The following is a 20,102-nucleotide window of genomic DNA, read 5'->3' as shown; positions in this document are numbered from 1 at the left end:
CGGTCCGATAATACGCGCGCATATCCCCAAACACCGGCCCGATAATACGCGCACAATTCCCCAAACACCGGCCCGGATTTCAGCCACTAGTGGCGGGCACAAGTCCCCAAACACTAGCCAAGTTCTCAGCCACTAGTGGCGGGCACAATTCCCCAAACACCGGTCCGATAATACGCGCGCATATCCCCAAACACCGGCCCGATAATACGCGCACAATTCCCCAAACACCGGCGCGGATTTCAGCCACTATTGGCGGGCACAAGTCCCCCAACACTAGCCCGGGATTCAGCCACTAGTGGCGGGCACGATTCCCCAAACACCGGTCCGATAATACGCGCGCATATCCCCAAACACCGGCCCGATAATATGCGCACAATTCCCCAAACACCGGCCCGGATTTCAGCCACTATTGGCGGGCACAAGTCCCCCAACACTAGCCCGGGATTCAGCCACTAGTGGCGGGCACGATTCCCCAAACACCGGTCCGATAATACGCGCGCATATCCCCAAACACCGGCCCGATAATACGCGCGCATATCCCCAAACACCGGCCCGATAATATGCGCACAATTCCCCAAACACCGGCCCGGATTTCAGCCACTAGTGGCGGGCACAAGTCCCCCAACACTAGCCCGGGATTCAGCCACTAGTGGCGGGCACGATTCCCCAAACACCGGTCCGATAATACGCGCGCATATCCCCAAACACCGGCCCGATAATACGCGCGCATATCCCCAAACACCGGCCCGATAATATGCGCACAATTCCCCAAACACCGGCCCGGATTTCAGCCACTAGTGGCGGGCACAAGTCCCCCAACACTAGCCCGGGATTCAGCCACTAGTGGCGGGCACGATTCCCCAAACACCGGTCCGATAATACGCGCGCATATCCCCAAACACCGGCCCGATAATATGCGCACAATTCCCCAAACACCGGCCCGGATTTCAGCCACTATTGGCGGGCACAAGTCCCCCAACACTAGCCCGGGATTCAGCCACTAGTGGCGGGCACGATTCCCCAAACACCGGTCCGATAATACGCGCGCATATCCCCAAACACCGGCCCGATAATACGCGCACAATTCCCCAAACACCGGCGCGGATTTCAGCCACTATTGGCGGGCACAAGTCCCCCAACACTAGCCCGGGATTCAGCCACTAGTGGCGGGCACGATTCCCCAAACACCGGTCCGATAATACGCGCGCATATCCCCAAACACCGGCCCGATAATACGCGCACAATTCCCCAAACACCGGCGCGGATTTCAGCCACTATTGGCGGGCACAAGTCCCCCAACACTAGCCCGGGATTCAGCCACTAGTGGCGGGCACGATTCCCCAAACACCGGTCCGATAATACGCGCGCATATCCCCAAACACCGGTCCGATAATACGCGCGCATATCCCCAAACACCGGCCCGATAATACGCGCGCATATCCCCAAACACCGGCCCGATAATATGCGCACAATTCCCCAAACACCGGCCCGGATTTCAGCCACTAGTGGCGGGCACAAGTCCCCCAACACTAGCCCGGGATTCAGCCACTAGTGGCGGGCACGATTCCCCAAACACCGGTCCGATAATACGCGCGCATATCCCCAAACACCGGCCCGATAATACGCGCGCATATCCCCAAACACCGGCCCGATAATATGCGCACAATTCCCCAAACACCGGCCCGGATTTCAGCCACTAGTGGCGGGCACAAGTCCCCCAACACTAGCCCGGGATTCAGCCACTAGTGGCGGGCACGATTCCCCAAACACCGGTCCGATAATACGCGCGCATATCCCCAAACACCGGCCCGATAATATGCGCACAATTCCCCAAACACCGGCCCGGATTTCAGCCACTATTGGCGGGCACAAGTCCCCCAACACTAGCCCGGGATTCAGCCACTAGTGGCGGGCACGATTCCCCAAACACCGGTCCGATAATACGCGCGCATATCCCCAAACACCGGCCCGATAATACGCGCGCAATTCCCCAAACACCGGCCCGATAATACGCGCACAATTCCCCAAACACCGGCGCGGATTTCAGCCACTATTGGCGGGCACAAGTCCCCCAACACTAGCCCGGGATTCAGCCACTAGTGGCGGGCACGATTCCCCAAACACCGGTCCGATAATACGCGCGCATATCCCCAAACACCGGCCCGATAATACGCGCACAATTCCCCAAACACCGGCGCGGATTTCAGCCACTATTGGAGGGCACAAGTCCCCCAACACTAGCCCAGTTCTCAGCCACTAGTGGCGGGCACAATTCCCCAAACACCGGTCCGATAATACGCGCGCATATCCCCAAACACCGGCCCGATAATACGCGCACAATTCCCCAAACACCGGTCCGATAATACGCGCGCATATCCCCAAACACCGGCCCGATAATACGCGCGCATATCCCCAAACACCGGCGCGGATTTCAGCCACTATTGGCGGGCACAAGTCCCCCAACACTAGCCCGGGATTCAGCCACTAGTGGCGGGCACGATTCCCCAAACACCGGTCCGATAATACGCGCGCATATCCCCAAACACCGGCCCGATAATACGCGCGCAATTCCCCAAACACCGGTCCGATAATACGCGCGCATATCCCCAAACACCGGCCCGATAATACGCGCGCATATCCCCAAACACCGGCGCGGATTTCAGCCACTATTGGCGGGCACAAGTCCCCCAACACTAGCCCGGGATTCAGCCACTAGTGGCGGGCACGATTCCCCAAACACCGGTCCGATAATACGCGCGCATATCCCCAAACACCGGCCCGATAATACGCGCGCAATTCCCCAAACACCGGCCCGATAATACGCGCACAATTCCCCAAACACCGGCGCGGATTTCAGCCACTATTGGCGGGCACAAGTCCCCCAACACTAGCCCGGGATTCAGCCACTAGTGGCGGGCACGATTCCCCAAACACCGGTCCGATAATACGCGCGCATATCCCCAAACACCGGCCCGATAATACGCGCACAATTCCCCAAACACCGGCGCGGATTTCAGCCACTATTGGAGGGCACAAGTCCCCCAACACTAGCCCAGTTCTCAGCCACTAGTGGCGGGCACAATTCCCCAAACACCGGTCCGATAATACGCGCGCATATCCCCAAACACCGGCCCGATAATACGCGCACAATTCCCCAAACACCGGTCCGATAATACGCGCGCATATCCCCAAACACCGGCCCGATAATACGCGCGCATATCCCCAAACACCGGCGCGGATTTCAGCCACTATTGGCGGGCACAAGTCCCCCAACACTAGCCCGGGATTCAGCCACTAGTGGCGGGCACGATTCCCCAAACACCGGTCCGATAATACGCGCGCATATCCCCAAACACCGGCCCGATAATACGCGCGCAATTCCCCAAACACCGGCCCGATAATACGCGCACAATTCCCCAAACACCGGCGCGGATTTCAGCCACTATTGGCGGGCACAAGTCCCCCAACACTAGCCCGGGATTCAGCCACTAGTGGCGGGCACGATTCCCCAAACACCGGTCCGATAATACGCGCGCATATCCCCAAACACCGGCCCGATAATACGCGCACAATTCCCCAAACACCGGCGCGGATTTCAGCCACTATTGGAGGGCACAAGTCCCCCAACACTAGCCCAGTTCTCAGCCACTAGTGGCGGGCACAATTCCCCAAACACCGGTCCGATAATACGCGCGCATATCCCCAAACACCGGCCCGATAATACGCGCACAATTCCCCAAACACCGGCGCGGATTTCAGCCACTATTGGCGGGCACAAGTCCCCCAACACTAGCCCGGGATTCAGCCACTAGTGGCGGGCACAATTCCCCAAACACCGGTCCGATAATACGCGCGCATATCCCCAAACACCGGCCCGATAATACGCGCACAATTCCCCAAACACCGGCGCGGATTTCAGCCACTATTGGCGGGCACAAGTCCCCCAACACTAGCCCGGGATTCAGCCACTAGTGGCGGGCACAATTCCCCAAACACCGGTCCGATAATACGCGCGCATATCCCCAAACACCGGCCCGATAATACGCGCACAATTCCCCAAACACCGGCGCGGATTTCAGCCACTATTGGCGGGCACAAGTCCCCCAACACTAGCCCGGGATTCAGCCACTAGTGGCGGGCACGATTCCCCAAACACCGGTCCGATAATACGCGCGCATATCCCCAAACACCGGCCCGATAATACGCGCACAATTCCCCAAACACCGGCGCGGATTTCAGCCACTATTGGCGGGCACAAGTCCCCCAACACTAGCCCGGGATTCAGCCACTAGTGGCGGGCACGATTCCCCAAACACCGGTCCGATAATACGCGCGCATATCCCCAAACACCGGCCCGATAATACGCGCACAATTCCCCAAACACCGGCGCGGATTTCAGCCACTATTGGCGGGCACAAGTCCCCCAACACTAGCCCGGGATTCAGCCACTAGTGGCGGGCACGATTCCCCAAACACCGGTCCGATAATACGCGCGCATATCCCCAAACACCGGCCCGATAATACGCGCACAATTCCCCAAACACCGGCGCGGATTTCAGCCACTATTGGCGGGCACAAGTCCCCAAACACTAGCCAAGTTCTCAGCCACTAGTGGCGGGCACAATTCCCCAAACACCGGTCCGATAATACGCGCGCATATCCCCAAACACCGGCCCGATAATACGCGCACAATTCCCCAAACACCGGTCCGATAATACGCGCGCATATCCCCAAACACCGGCCCGATAATACGCGCACAATTCCCCAAACACCGGCGCGGATTTCAGCCACTATTGGCGGGCACAAGTCCCCCAACACTAGCCCGGGATTCAGCCACTAGTGGCGGGCACGATTCCCCAAACACCGGTCCGATAATACGCGCGCATATCCCCAAACACCGGCCCGATAATACGCGCACAATTCCCCAAACACCGGCGCGGATTTCAGCCACTATTGGCGGGCACAAGTCCCCAAACACTAGCCAAGTTCTCAGCCACTAGTGGCGGGCACAATTCCCCAAACACCGGTCCGATAATACGCGCGCATATCCCCAAACACCGGCCCGATAATACGCGCACAATTCCCCAAACACCGGCGCGGATTTCAGCCACTATTGGCGGGCACAAGTCCCCCAACACTAGCCCGGGATTCAGCCACTAGTGGCGGGCACAATTCCCCAAACACCGGTCCGATAATACGCGCGCATATCCCCAAACACCGGCCCGATAATACGCGCACAATTCCCCAAACACCGGCGCGGATTTCAGCCACTATTGGCGGGCACAAGTCCCCCAACACTAGCCCGGGATTCAGCCACTAGTGGCGGGCACGATTCCCCAAACACCGGTCCGATAATACGCGCGCATATCCCCAAACACCGGCCCGATAATACGCGCACAATTCCCCAAACACCGGCGCGGATTTCAGCCACTATTGGCGGGCACAAGTCCCCCAACACTAGCCCGGGATTCAGCCACTAGTGGCGGGCACGATTCCCCAAACACCGGTCCGATAATACGCGCGCATATCCCCAAACACCGGCCCGATAATACGCGCACAATTCCCCAAACACCGGCGCGGATTTCAGCCACTATTGGCGGGCACAAGTCCCCCAACACTAGCCCGGGATTCAGCCACTAGTGGCGGGCACGATTCCCCAAACACCGGTCCGATAATACGCGCGCATATCCCCAAACACCGGTCCGATAATACGCGCGCATATCCCCAAACACCGGCCCGATAATACGCGCGCATATCCCCAAACACCGGCCCGATAATATGCGCACAATTCCCCAAACACCGGCCCGGATTTCAGCCACTAGTGGCGGGCACAAGTCCCCCAACACTAGCCCGGGATTCAGCCACTAGTGGCGGGCACGATTCCCCAAACACCGGTCCGATAATACGCGCGCATATCCCCAAACACCGGCCCGATAATACGCGCACAATTCCCCAAACACCGGCGCGGATTTCAGCCACTATTGGCGGGCACAAGTCCCTCAACACTAGCCCGGATTTCAGCCACTATTGGAGGGCACAAGTCCCCCAACACTAGCCCAGTTCTCAGCCACTAGTGGCGGGCACAATTCCCCAAACACCGGTCCGATAATACGCGCGCATATCCCCAAACACCGGCCCGATAATACGCGCACAATTCCCCAAACACCGGCGCGGATTTCAGCCACTATTGGCGGGCACAAGTCCCCCAACACTAGCCCGGGATTCAGCCACTAGTGGCGGGCACGATTCCCCAAACACCGGTCCGATAATACGCGCGCATATCCCCAAACACCGGCCCGATAATACGCGCACAATTCCCCAAACACCGGCGCGGATTTCAGCCACTATTGGCGGGCACAAGTCCCCCAACACTAGCCCGGGATTCAGCCACTAGTGGCGGGCACGATTCCCCAAACACCGGTCCGATAATACGCGCGCATATCCCCAAACACCGGCCCGATAATACGCGCGCATATCCCCAAACACCGGCCCGATAATACGCGCACAATTCCCCAAACACCGGCGCGGATTTCAGCCACTATTGGCGGGCACAAGTCCCCCAACACTAGCCCGGGATTCAGCCACTAGTGGCGGGCACGATTCCCCAAACACCGGTCCGATAATACGCGCGCATATCCCCAAACACCGGCCCGATAATACGCGCACAATTCCCCAAACACCGGCGCGGATTTCAGCCACTATTGGCGGGCACAAGTCCCCCAACACTAGCCCGGGATTCAGCCACTAGTGGCGGGCACGATTCCCCAAACACCGGCCCGATAATACGCGCACAATTCCCCAAACACCGGCGCGGATTTCAGCCACTAGTGGCGGGCACAAGTCCCCCAACACTAGCCAAGTTCTCAGCCACTATTGGCGGGCACAAGTCCCCCAACACTAGCCCGGGATTCAGCCACTAGTGGCGGGCACGATTCCCCAAACACCGGTCCGATAATACGCGCGCATATCCCCAAACACCGGCCCGATAATACGCGCACAATTCCCCAAACACCGGCCCGGATTTCAGCCACTAGTGGCGGGCACAAGTCCCCAAACACTAGCCAAGTTCTCAGCCACTAGTGGCGGGCACAATTCCCCAAACACCGGTCCGATAATACGCGCGCATATCCCCAAACACCGGCCCGATAATACGCGCACAATTCCCCAAACACCGGCGCGGATTTCAGCCACTATTGGCGGGCACAAGTCCCCCAACACTAGCCCGGGATTCAGCCACTAGTGGCGGGCACGATTCCCCAAACACCGGTCCGATAATACGCGCGCATATCCCCAAACACCGGCCCGATAATACGCGCACAATTCCCCAAACACCGGCGCGGATTTCAGCCACTATTGGCGGGCACAAGTCCCCCAACACTAGCCCGGGATTCAGCCACTAGTGGCGGGCACGATTCCCCAAACACCGGTCCGATAATACGCGCGCATATCCCCAAACACCGGCCCGATAATACGCGCGCATATCCCCAAACACCGGCCCGATAATACGCGCACAATTCCCCAAACACCGGCCCGGATTTCAGCCACTAGTGGCGGGCACAAGTCCCCCAACACTAGCCCAGTTCTCAGCCACTAGTGGCGGGCACAATTCCCCAAACACCGGTCCGATAATACGCGCGCATATCCCCAAACACCGGCCCGATAATACGCGCACAATTCCCCAAACACCGGCGCGGATTTCAGCCACTATTGGCGGGCACAAGTCCCCCAACACTAGCCCGGGATTCAGCCACTAGTGGCGGGCACGATTCCCCAAACACCGGTCCGATAATACGCGCGCATATCCCCAAACACCGGCCCGATAATACGCGCACAATTCCCCAAACACCGGCGCGGATTTCAGCCACTAGTGGCGGGCACAAGTCCCCCAACACTAGCCCGGGATTCAGCCACTAGTGGCGGGCACAATTCCCCAAACACCGGTCCGATAATACGCGCGCATATCCCCAAACACCGGCCCGATAATACGCGCACAATTCCCCAAACACCGGCGCGGATTTCAGCCACTATTGGCGGGCACAAGTCCCCCAACACTAGCCCGGGATTCAGCCACTAGTGGCGGGCACGATTCCCCAAACACCGGTCCGATAATACGCGCGCATATCCCCAAACACCGGCCCGATAATACGCGCACAATTCCCCAAACACCGGCGCGGATTTCAGCCACTATTGGCGGGCACAAGTCCCCCAACACTAGCCCGGGATTCAGCCACTAGTGGCGGGCACGATTCCCCAAACACCGGTCCGATAATACGCGCGCATATCCCCAAACACCGGCCCGATAATACGCGCGCATATCCCCAAACACCGGCCCGATAATACGCGCACAATTCCCCAAACACCGGCCCGGATTTCAGCCACTAGTGGCGGGCACAAGTCCCCCAACACTAGCCCAGTTCTCAGCCACTAGTGGCGGGCACAATTCCCCAAACACCGGTCCGATAATACGCGCGCATATCCCCAAACACCGGCCCGATAATACGCGCACAATTCCCCAAACACCGGCGCGGATTTCAGCCACTATTGGCGGGCACAAGTCCCCCAACACTAGCCCGGGATTCAGCCACTAGTGGCGGGCACGATTCCCCAAACACCGGTCCGATAATACGCGCGCATATCCCCAAACACCGGCCCGATAATACGCGCACAATTCCCCAAACACCGGCCCGGATTTCAGCCACTAGTGGCGGGCACAAGTCCCCAAACACTAGCCAAGTTCTCAGCCACTAGTGGCGGGCACAATTCCCCAAACACCGGTCCGATAATACGCGCGCATATCCCCAAACACCGGCCCGATAATACGCGCGCATATCCCCAAACACCGGCCCGATAATACGCGCACAATTCCCCAAACACCGGCGCGGATTTCAGCCACTAGTGGCGGGCACAAGTCCCCCAACACTAGCCCGGGATTCAGCCACTAGTGGCGGGCACAATTCCCCAAACACCGGTCCGATAATACGCGCGCATATCCCCAAACACCGGCCCGATAATACGCGCACAATTCCCCAAACACCGGCGCGGATTTCAGCCACTATTGGCGGGCACAAGTCCCCCAACACTAGCCCGGGATTCAGCCACTAGTGGCGGGCACGATTCCCCAAACACCGGTCCGATAATACGCGCGCATATCCCCAAACACCGGCCCGATAATACGCGCACAATTCCCCAAACACCGGCGCGGATTTCAGCCACTATTGGCGGGCACAAGTCCCCCAACACTAGCCCGGGATTCAGCCACTAGTGGCGGGCACGATTCCCCAAACACCGGTCCGATAATACGCGCGCATATCCCCAAACACCGGCCCGATAATACGCGCGCATATCCCCAAACACCGGCCCGATAATACGCGCACAATTCCCCAAACACCGGCCCGGATTTCAGCCACTAGTGGCGGGCACAAGTCCCCCAACACTAGCCCAGTTCTCAGCCACTAGTGGCGGGCACAATTCCCCAAACACCGGTCCGATAATACGCGCGCATATCCCCAAACACCGGCCCGATAATACGCGCACAATTCCCCAAACACCGGCGCGGATTTCAGCCACTATTGGCGGGCACAAGTCCCCCAACACTAGCCCGGGATTCAGCCACTAGTGGCGGGCACGATTCCCCAAACACCGGTCCGATAATACGCGCGCATATCCCCAAACACCGGCCCGATAATACGCGCACAATTCCCCAAACACCGGCCCGGATTTCAGCCACTAGTGGCGGGCACAAGTCCCCAAACACTAGCCAAGTTCTCAGCCACTAGTGGCGGGCACAATTCCCCAAACACCGGTCCGATAATACGCGCGCATATCCCCAAACACCGGCCCGATAATACGCGCACAATTCCCCAAACACCGGCGCGGATTTCAGCCACTATTGGCGGGCACAAGTCCCCCAACACTAGCCCGGGATTCAGCCACTAGTGGCGGGCACGATTCCCCAAACACCGGTCCGATAATACGCGCGCATATCCCCAAACACCGGCCCGATAATACGCGCACAATTCCCCAAACACCGGCCCGGATTTCAGCCACTAGTGGCGGGCACAAGTCCCCAAACACTAGCCAAGTTCTCAGCCACTAGTGGCGGGCACAATTCCCCAAACACCGGTCCGATAATACGCGCGCATATCCCCAAACACCGGCCCGATAATACGCGCACAATTCCCCAAACACCGGCGCGGATTTCAGCCACTATTGGCGGGCACAAGTCCCCCAACACTAGCCCGGGATTCAGCCACTAGTGGCGGGCACGATTCCCCAAACACCGGTCCGATAATACGCGCGCATATCCCCAAACACCGGCCCGATAATATGCGCACAATTCCCCAAACACCGGCCCGGATTTCAGCCACTATTGGCGGGCACAAGTCCCCCAACACTAGCCCGGGATTCAGCCACTAGTGGCGGGCACGATTCCCCAAACACCGGTCCGATAATACGCGCGCATATCCCCAAACACCGGCCCGATAATACGCGCGCATATCCCCAAACACCGGCCCGATAATATGCGCACAATTCCCCAAACACCGGCCCGGATTTCAGCCACTAGTGGCGGGCACAAGTCCCCCAACACTAGCCCGGGATTCAGCCACTAGTGGCGGGCACGATTCCCCAAACACCGGTCCGATAATACGCGCGCATATCCCCAAACACCGGCCCGATAATACGCGCGCATATCCCCAAACACCGGCCCGATAATATGCGCACAATTCCCCAAACACCGGCCCGGATTTCAGCCACTAGTGGCGGGCACAAGTCCCCCAACACTAGCCCGGGATTCAGCCACTAGTGGCGGGCACGATTCCCCAAACACCGGTCCGATAATACGCGCGCATATCCCCAAACACCGGCCCGATAATATGCGCACAATTCCCCAAACACCGGCCCGGATTTCAGCCACTATTGGCGGGCACAAGTCCCCCAACACTAGCCCGGGATTCAGCCACTAGTGGCGGGCACGATTCCCCAAACACCGGTCCGATAATACGCGCGCATATCCCCAAACACCGGCCCGATAATACGCGCACAATTCCCCAAACACCGGCGCGGATTTCAGCCACTATTGGCGGGCACAAGTCCCCCAACACTAGCCCGGGATTCAGCCACTAGTGGCGGGCACGATTCCCCAAACACCGGTCCGATAATACGCGCGCATATCCCCAAACACCGGCCCGATAATACGCGCACAATTCCCCAAACACCGGCGCGGATTTCAGCCACTATTGGCGGGCACAAGTCCCCCAACACTAGCCCGGGATTCAGCCACTAGTGGCGGGCACGATTCCCCAAACACCGGTCCGATAATACGCGCGCATATCCCCAAACACCGGTCCGATAATACGCGCGCATATCCCCAAACACCGGCCCGATAATACGCGCGCATATCCCCAAACACCGGCCCGATAATATGCGCACAATTCCCCAAACACCGGCCCGGATTTCAGCCACTAGTGGCGGGCACAAGTCCCCCAACACTAGCCCGGGATTCAGCCACTAGTGGCGGGCACGATTCCCCAAACACCGGTCCGATAATACGCGCGCATATCCCCAAACACCGGCCCGATAATACGCGCGCATATCCCCAAACACCGGCCCGATAATATGCGCACAATTCCCCAAACACCGGCCCGGATTTCAGCCACTAGTGGCGGGCACAAGTCCCCCAACACTAGCCCGGGATTCAGCCACTAGTGGCGGGCACGATTCCCCAAACACCGGTCCGATAATACGCGCGCATATCCCCAAACACCGGCCCGATAATATGCGCACAATTCCCCAAACACCGGCCCGGATTTCAGCCACTATTGGCGGGCACAAGTCCCCCAACACTAGCCCGGGATTCAGCCACTAGTGGCGGGCACGATTCCCCAAACACCGGTCCGATAATACGCGCGCATATCCCCAAACACCGGCCCGATAATACGCGCGCAATTCCCCAAACACCGGCCCGATAATACGCGCACAATTCCCCAAACACCGGCGCGGATTTCAGCCACTATTGGCGGGCACAAGTCCCCCAACACTAGCCCGGGATTCAGCCACTAGTGGCGGGCACGATTCCCCAAACACCGGTCCGATAATACGCGCGCATATCCCCAAACACCGGCCCGATAATACGCGCACAATTCCCCAAACACCGGCGCGGATTTCAGCCACTATTGGAGGGCACAAGTCCCCCAACACTAGCCCAGTTCTCAGCCACTAGTGGCGGGCACAATTCCCCAAACACCGGTCCGATAATACGCGCGCATATCCCCAAACACCGGCCCGATAATACGCGCACAATTCCCCAAACACCGGTCCGATAATACGCGCGCATATCCCCAAACACCGGCCCGATAATACGCGCGCATATCCCCAAACACCGGCGCGGATTTCAGCCACTATTGGCGGGCACAAGTCCCCCAACACTAGCCCGGGATTCAGCCACTAGTGGCGGGCACGATTCCCCAAACACCGGTCCGATAATACGCGCGCATATCCCCAAACACCGGCCCGATAATACGCGCGCAATTCCCCAAACACCGGTCCGATAATACGCGCGCATATCCCCAAACACCGGCCCGATAATACGCGCGCATATCCCCAAACACCGGCGCGGATTTCAGCCACTATTGGCGGGCACAAGTCCCCCAACACTAGCCCGGGATTCAGCCACTAGTGGCGGGCACGATTCCCCAAACACCGGTCCGATAATACGCGCGCATATCCCCAAACACCGGCCCGATAATACGCGCGCAATTCCCCAAACACCGGCCCGATAATACGCGCACAATTCCCCAAACACCGGCGCGGATTTCAGCCACTATTGGCGGGCACAAGTCCCCCAACACTAGCCCGGGATTCAGCCACTAGTGGCGGGCACGATTCCCCAAACACCGGTCCGATAATACGCGCGCATATCCCCAAACACCGGCCCGATAATACGCGCACAATTCCCCAAACACCGGCGCGGATTTCAGCCACTATTGGAGGGCACAAGTCCCCCAACACTAGCCCAGTTCTCAGCCACTAGTGGCGGGCACAATTCCCCAAACACCGGTCCGATAATACGCGCGCATATCCCCAAACACCGGCCCGATAATACGCGCACAATTCCCCAAACACCGGTCCGATAATACGCGCGCATATCCCCAAACACCGGCCCGATAATACGCGCGCATATCCCCAAACACCGGCGCGGATTTCAGCCACTATTGGCGGGCACAAGTCCCCCAACACTAGCCCGGGATTCAGCCACTAGTGGCGGGCACGATTCCCCAAACACCGGTCCGATAATACGCGCGCATATCCCCAAACACCGGCCCGATAATACGCGCGCAATTCCCCAAACACCGGCCCGATAATACGCGCACAATTCCCCAAACACCGGCGCAGATTTCAGCCACTATTGGCGGGCACAAGTCCCCCAACACTAGCCCGGGATTCAGCCACTAGTGGCGGGCACGATTCCCCAAACACCGGTCCGATAATACGCGCGCATATCCCCAAACACCGGCCCGATAATACGCGCACAATTCCCCAAACACCGGCGCGGATTTCAGCCACTATTGGAGGGCACAAGTCCCCCAACACTAGCCCAGTTCTCAGCCACTAGTGGCGGGCACAATTCCCCAAACACCGGTCCGATAATACGCGCGCATATCCCCAAACACCGGCCCGATAATACGCGCACAATTCCCCAAACACCGGCGCGGATTTCAGCCACTATTGGCGGGCACAAGTCCCCCAACACTAGCCCGGGATTCAGCCACTAGTGGCGGGCACAATTCCCCAAACACCGGTCCGATAATACGCGCGCATATCCCCAAACACCGGCCCGATAATACGCGCACAATTCCCCAAACACCGGCGCGGATTTCAGCCACTATTGGCGGGCACAAGTCCCCCAACACTAGCCCGGGATTCAGCCACTAGTGGCGGGCACAATTCCCCAAACACCGGTCCGATAATACGCGCGCATATCCCCAAACACCGGCCCGATAATACGCGCACAATTCCCCAAACACCGGCGCGGATTTCAGCCACTATTGGCGGGCACAAGTCCCCCAACACTAGCCCGGGATTCAGCCACTAGTGGCGGGCACGATTCCCCAAACACCGGTCCGATAATACGCGCGCATATCCCCAAACACCGGCCCGATAATACGCGCACAATTCCCCAAACACCGGCGCGGATTTCAGCCACTATTGGCGGGCACAAGTCCCCCAACACTAGCCCGGGATTCAGCCACTAGTGGCGGGCACGATTCCCCAAACACCGGTCCGATAATACGCGCGCATATCCCCAAACACCGGCCCGATAATACGCGCACAATTCCCCAAACACCGGCGCGGATTTCAGCCACTATTGGCGGGCACAAGTCCCCCAACACTAGCCCGGGATTCAGCCACTAGTGGCGGGCACGATTCCCCAAACACCGGTCCGATAATACGCGCGCATATCCCCAAACACCGGTCCGATAATACGCGCGCATATCCCCAAACACCGGCCCGATAATACGCGCGCATATCCCCAAACACCGGCCCGATAATATGCGCACAATTCCCCAAACACCGGCCCGGATTTCAGCCACTAGTGGCGGGCACAAGTCCCCCAACACTAGCCCGGGATTCAGCCACTAGTGGCGGGCACGATTCCCCAAACACCGGTCCGATAATACGCGCGCATATCCCCAAACACCGGCCCGATAATACGCGCGCATATCCCCAAACACCGGCCCGATAATATGCGCACAATTCCCCAAACACCGGCCCGGATTTCAGCCACTAGTGGCGGGCACAAGTCCCCCAACACTAGCCCGGGATTCAGCCACTAGTGGCGGGCACGATTCCCCAAACACCGGTCCGATAATACGCGCGCATATCCCCAAACACCGGCCCGATAATATGCGCACAATTCCCCAAACACCGGCCCGGATTTCAGCCACTATTGGCGGGCACAAGTCCCCCAACACTAGCCCGGGATTCAGCCACTAGTGGCGGGCACGATTCCCCAAACACCGGTCCGATAATACGCGCGCATATCCCCAAACACCGGCCCGATAATACGCGCACAATTCCCCAAACACCGGCCCGGATTTCAGCCACTAGTGGCGGGCACAAGTCCCCAAACACTAGCCAAGTTCTCAGCCACTAGTGGCGGGCACAAATCCCCAAACACCGGTCCGATAATACGCGCGCATATCCCCAAACACCGGCCCGATAATACGCGCACAATTCCCCAAACACCGGCGCGGATTTCAGCCACTATTGGCGGGCACAAGTCCCCCAACACTAGCCCGGGATTCAGCCACTAGTGGCGGGCACGATTCCCCAAACACCGGTCCGATAATACGCGCGCATATCCCCAAACACCGGCCCGATAATACGCGCACAATTCCCCAAACACCGGCCCGGATTTCAGCCACTAGTGGCGGGCACAAGTCCCCAAACACTAGCCAAGTTCTCAACCTTCAGCTGAGTATATGGCCTCCGAAAGGCCCATACATTCAGACGGGTCCATGTATTTTCAGCGACAGCCGCAGTACCGCCAAAATCCATGCAGCGGCGCTGGATTTATGGCCTCCGAAAGGCCCATTCATTCAGACGGGTCCATGTATTTTCAGCGACAGCCGCAGTACCGCCAAAATCCATGCAGAGGCGCTGAGTTTATGGCCTCCGAAAGGCCCATTCATTCAGACGGGTCCATGTATTTTCAGCGACAGCAGCAGTACCGCCAAAATCCATGCAGCGGCGCTGTATTTATGGCCTCCGAAAGGCCCATTCATTACCAACGGGGCTGCAGTAGCATCCCGCGGCCACGCAGGGGCAGATATTGTGAGGGAATTACATGGTAGTGGACGGAGCGCCCATGCATTTCCAATGGGAGTGCAGTACCTCAAAAATCCGCTCCAAGCCACCGAACTTGAGGGCCCGACGTTCCCTCAACACTAGCCCAGTGCAATCGACATTTCGTTCTGTGTACATTGTTACACAGAATGACAATACAAGGGAATTATTATTATTATTATTATTATTATGTATTCAGCCACTAGTGGCGGGCACAATACCCCAAACACTGGCCCGGCGCTGGCTGAGTTTATGGCCTCCGAAAGGCCCATACATTCAGACGGGTCCATGTATTTTCAGTTTTCCGTAGCAGGTGTGATTGTTTGTTTAATTAGGTAGTTTGTGTTGGTGACGGTGTTCCTAACTGTGGTGGCTTGTTTGTAGAATGTGGGGCCCTGCGTTTGTGTTATGTTGATTTCTGGTAATTTACTTTTTACTAAGTAGTCTTTCAGGTTTTTGTTTCTTTTAAAGGCTGAGATGATTTTGTAATCTTGGATTATGCTTGTGTTCTGTAGTGTCTGATTTATATTTTGTCCATTCATTCAGACGGGTCCATGTATTTTCAGCGACAGCCGCAGTACCGCCAAAATCCATGCAGCGGCGCTGAGTTTATGGCCTCCGAAAGGCCCATTCATTCAGACGGGTCCATGTATTTTCAGCGACAGCCGCAGTACCGCCAAAATCCATGCAGCGGCGCTGGGTTTATGGAATCCGAAAGGCCCATTCATTCAGACGGGTCCATGTATTTTCAACGACAGCCGCAGTACCGCCAAAATCCATGCAGCGGCGCTGGATTTATGGCCTCCGAAAGGCCCATTCATTCAGACGGGTCCATGTATTTTCAGCGACAGCCGCAGTACCGCCAAAATCCATGCAGAGGCGCTGAGTTTATGGCCTCCGAAAGGCCCATTCATTCAGACGGGTCCATGTATTTTCAGCGACAGCAGCAGTACCGCCAAAATCCATGCAGCGGCGCTGTATTTATGGCCTCCGAAAGGCCCATTCATTACCAACGGGGCTGCAGTAGCATCCCGCGGCCACGCAGGGGCAGATATTGTGAGGGAATTACATGGTAGTGGACGGAGCGCCCATGCATTTCCAATGGGAGTGCAGTACCTCAAAAATCCGCTCCAAGCCACCGAACTTGAGGGCCCGACGTTCCCTCAACACTAGCCCAGTGCAATCGACATTTCGTTCTGTGTACATTGTTACACAGAATGACAATACAAGGGAATTATTATTATTATTATTATTATTATTATGTATTCAGCCACTAGTGGCGGGCACAATACCCCAAACACTGGCCCGGCGCTGGCTGAGTTTATGGCCTCCGAAAGGCCCATACATTCAGACGGGTCCATGTATTTTCAGTTTTCCGTAGCAGGTGTGATTGTTTGTTTAATTAGGTAGTTTGTGTTGGTGACGGTGTTCCTAACTGTGGTGGCTTGTTTGTAGAATGTGGGGCCCTGCGTTTGTGTTATGTTGATTTCTGGTAATTTACTTTTTACTAAGTAGTCTTTCAGGTTTTTGTTTCTTTTAAAGGCTGAGATGATTTTGTAATCTTGGATTATGCTTGTGTTCTGTAGTGTCTGATTTATATTTTGTCCATTCATTCAGACGGGTCCATGTATTTTCAGCGACAGCCGCAGTACCGCCAAAATCCATGCAGCGGCGCTGAATTTATGGCCTCCGAAAGGCCCATTCATTCAGACGGGTCCATGTATTTTCAGCGACAGCCGCAGTACCGCCAAAATCCATGCAGAGGCGCTGAGTTTATGGCCTCCGAAAGGCCCATTCATTCAGACGGGTCCATGTATTTTCAGCGACAGCAGCAGTACCGCCAAAATCCATGCAGCGGCGCTGTATTTATGGCCTCCGAAAGGCCCATTCATTACCAACGGGGCTGCAGTAGCATCCCGCGGCCACGCAGGGGCAGATATTGTGAGGGAATTACATGGTAGTGGACGGAGCGCCCATGCATTTCCAATGGGAGTGCAGTACCTCAAAAATCCGCTCCAAGCCACCGAACTTGAGGGCCCGACGTTCCCTCAACACTAGCCCAGTGCAATCGACATTTCGTTCTGTGTACATTGTTACACAGAATGACAATACAAGGGAATTATTATTATTATTATTATTATTATGTATTCAGCCACTAGTGGCGGGCACAATACCCCAAACACTGGCCCGGCGCTGGCTGAGTTTATGGCCTCTGAAAGGCCCATACATTCAGACGGGTCCATGTATTTTCAGTTTTCCGTAGCAGGTGTGATTGTTTGTTTAATTAGGTAGTTTGTGTTGGTGACGGTGTTCCTAACTGTGGTGGCTTGTTTGTAGAATGTGGGGCCCTGCGTTTGTGTTATGTTGATTTCTGGTAATTTACTTTTTACTAAGTAGTCTTTCAGGTTTTTGTTTCTTTTAAAGGCTGAGATGATTTTGTAATCTTGGATTATGCTTGTGTTCTGTAGTGTCTGATTTATATTTTGTCCATTCATTCAGACGGGTCCATGTATTTTCAGCGACAGCCGCAGTACCGCCAAAATCCATGCAGCGGCGCTGGATTTATGGCCTCCGAAAGGCCCATTCATTCAGACGGGTCCATGTATTTTCAGCGACAGCCGCAGTACCGCCAAAATCCATGCAGAGGCGCTGAGTTTATGGCCTCCGAAAGGCCCATTCATTCAGACGGGTCCATGTATTTTCAGCGACAGCAGCAGTACCGCCAAAATCCATGCAGCGGCGCTGTATTTATGGCCTCCGAAAGGCCCATTCATTACCAACGGGGCTGCAGTAGCATCCCGCGGCCACGCAGGGGCAGATATTGTGAGGGAATTACATGGTAGTGGACGGAGCGCCCATGCATTTCCAATGGGAGTGCAGTACCTCAAAAATCCGCTAGAGGGCCCCGAACTTGAGGGCCCGGCGTTCCCTCAAGTGCCGATTTTATACCCCCTTCTCCAGCCGACAGCCAGAATTATATTAGGGACTCGCAATTTTGAGAGGTGAGCACCAGGGCTAATCAGCGGCCACCCGTGACCATTGAGTCCGACAGAGCAGAGGCTAGGGGCGGCCTCGCATCTCGCAATTACCGAGGGAAGATGCCGGTTCTCGAAAAATTTCTAAGTTTTTCAAATTTTAAAGTATTGAAGTATTTAGGGCGCTTCCCGCGGCCCTGGCTTTTGCATGTACCCCTCTAAGCTCCGGTTCTCGAAAAATGTCTAAGTTTTTCAAACTTTAAAGTATTGAAGCCGGACTTCCGCGGAGGCTGACAGGGGGCCTCCATCGAAGCACCCTTCACCCCCGGGTGAGCCGGCGTCGGCCCACGGGCCTGCCGGTTCCCCAACTGAGCGATTGGCACACGAGACCCGCCTCGGAGGGCCCACGTCGGCCGGCGCAAGCCGGTGTTCGGGCGTGCGGCTCCTCCGGCTTTGCGGGTCAAGCTCCAGCGCCGAGGATACTAGGCAAACGTTGGGCCCCCCCGAGCCGAGTGGATACCCGCCTCAGAAAGAGCTGGGGCGGTACGTACGGACGGCCTCACTAAGAGGGAACGGAAGCTACTAAAGCACACGTATAACTGTCCGATGTGCGAACGAAAGTGAGGCCGGACGAATCCGATACGAGTTACGAGTGAGGCGGGATCCACGGCTGGCACTCGCGGGGCCCTCTTGCGAAACCATGCCTCGGCGTGAACCTTTTGGCGGCAGAACCAAGACGAACCGAGGTCGAGCTTCCGTCTCGAGCCACACCCAGACGTCCGACCGTCGCGGAGCCCGACGCCACGCGTGCTAGGGCTCCGCGCGAAACATCGTTTCACGACACCCGCTCGTCAGCCCGTCCGAACGTATACGAGTGTCGCGCGGCCCCCCGGGCCCGGCTGTAGCCACAGCCTCGTCCCGGACCAGGGCCGCACCGCCACCAGCAGCGCCCCCCCGGCGGCAGACGCACTCTGGTTGATCCTGCCAGTAGCATATGCTTGTTTTCAAGATTAAGCCATGCATGTCTAAGTACGAATGGCCAGTACAGTGAAACTGCGAACGGCTCATTAAATCAGTTATGGTTCCTTTGATCGCTCCACCGTTACTTGGATAACTGTGGCAAATCCAGAGCTAATACATGCAAACGAGCGCCGACTCGCGGGCGGGGCTCCGGCCTCGCCCCGGGGACGCGTGCATTTATCAGACACAAAAACCCACGCGGTGTCCGGCGGGCGGGGGCTCAGCCGTCGCGCGCGTCCCCCGCGTCCGGCCTCCGCCTCT

The 20,102-nt window shown here is 57.3% G+C and overlaps 1 non-coding gene across 1 annotated transcript in view; it reads left to right on the top strand.

Annotated features, from left to right (window-relative positions):
- Positions 1 to 19,789: 19,789 nt before the first annotated feature.
- LOC148345180 (18S ribosomal RNA) overlaps positions 19,790 to 20,102 on the top strand; it is a 1,988-nt gene continuing 1,675 nt past the window's right edge. The window contains exon 1 of the ribosomal RNA XR_015848773.1: positions 19,790 to 20,102. This exon is cut by the window's right edge and continues 1,675 nt beyond it. This is a non-coding gene — a ribosomal RNA (18S ribosomal RNA).

This window comes from Urocampus carinirostris, unplaced genomic scaffold (genome assembly GCF_059441175.1).
Source record: "Urocampus carinirostris isolate Australia breed hairy pipefish unplaced genomic scaffold, RoL_Ucar_1.0 HiC_scaffold_76, whole genome shotgun sequence".
NCBI classification, from domain to species: Eukaryota; Metazoa; Chordata; class Actinopteri; order Syngnathiformes; family Syngnathidae; genus Urocampus; species Urocampus carinirostris.
The sequence above is the reverse complement of the archived record's forward strand: the minus strand, read 5'-3'. Positions and strand labels throughout refer to the sequence as shown.